Raw genomic sequence first — 1,306 nt, forward strand, 5'->3', positions numbered from 1 at the left:
CTATTTTAGGTTCTAATACTGATTTTACTCCTTCTTTTTAGGGTTTTTGTTTTGCCCTTACTTTTTTTAATTGAACGAACCAATTGCCTCTCCTTTGGATGGAATAACTAACGATGTTAAATGACACGTTAAAGGACTATTTTACCCCTGCACGAGAATATCATTTTGATTTTTTTAGTCATTTATATTGTTACCCTCTATTCTAAATCATAGAAATATACAAAAGCAATATATTATTAATTCAAATGACATGTTTAAAATCTTGTATTTTTTAAAAAATATTTGACAGAGTTTCAAAACTATGTCAAACTTTTTAAAAAATTATAAGTTTCATATAAATATACAAAAGCAATATATTATTAATTCAAATGACATGTTTAAAAACTTATAATTTTTTAAACAGGGGTAATTTTGTCATTAACTATTTCGGAAATTAAATCTTTTATTTTTTAAACTAAATATATTGGTCAACTAATAGCTAACATAACCTCCATCCAAAATAGGGGCAAACGATTTATTCGGTTTAAAAAAGAGGGGCAAAAACGAAAACACTAACAAGAAGTGGTAAAATTAATATTAGACTTGAAAATCAGGGCATAAACGAAATTGTCTCTGTATAAAACATAAATATTAATTTATTGATAAATGTAGATAGGTTTGTAACATCAAACGGAGTGAGTATAAAGAAACTTAAACTACTGGGAACAGGGAACACAAAGAAGCTTTTTTCAGTCGCTGCTGGTTAGTTGCAGGTGACCTTGGTTAGAGAGAGTGATCGCGTTGATAAGTATGGTTACATATTTAAAGTATTAAACGTAGTCTAATTATAAAATCAATTTTAAATTCTACATGGAAACCGCGAGACAAATCTTTTTAGTCTAATTAATCTGTCGTTAGCACATATTGGTTACTGTAGCACTTATAGCTAATCATGTACTAATAAGGCTTAAAAGATTCGTTTCATGATTTCCCCTATAACTATGTAATTAGTTTTAGTTTTTCATCAGTATTTAATATCTGTATAAAGATTCAACGTTATGTTTTTGGGAAATGATTTTGGGAACTAAACGGGTCTTACGCAGAAGCACGCGTGATAGCTAGATATATAGGGGTGTTTGTTTCTAAGGGCTAAAGTTTAACCCCTAGTCACATCAAATATTTGGACACTTATTATAAATAGTAAACGTAGTCTATTAATAAAACTCATCCATAATCTTGGGCTAATTCGCGAGATGAATCTAATGAGCCTAATTAATCCATGATTAGCCTACGTGGTGCTACAGTAAACATTTGTTAATTATGGATT

Source organism: Oryza brachyantha, chromosome 1 (assembly GCF_000231095.2).
Source record: "Oryza brachyantha chromosome 1, ObraRS2, whole genome shotgun sequence".
Classification (NCBI taxonomy): Eukaryota; Viridiplantae; Streptophyta; class Magnoliopsida; order Poales; family Poaceae; genus Oryza; species Oryza brachyantha.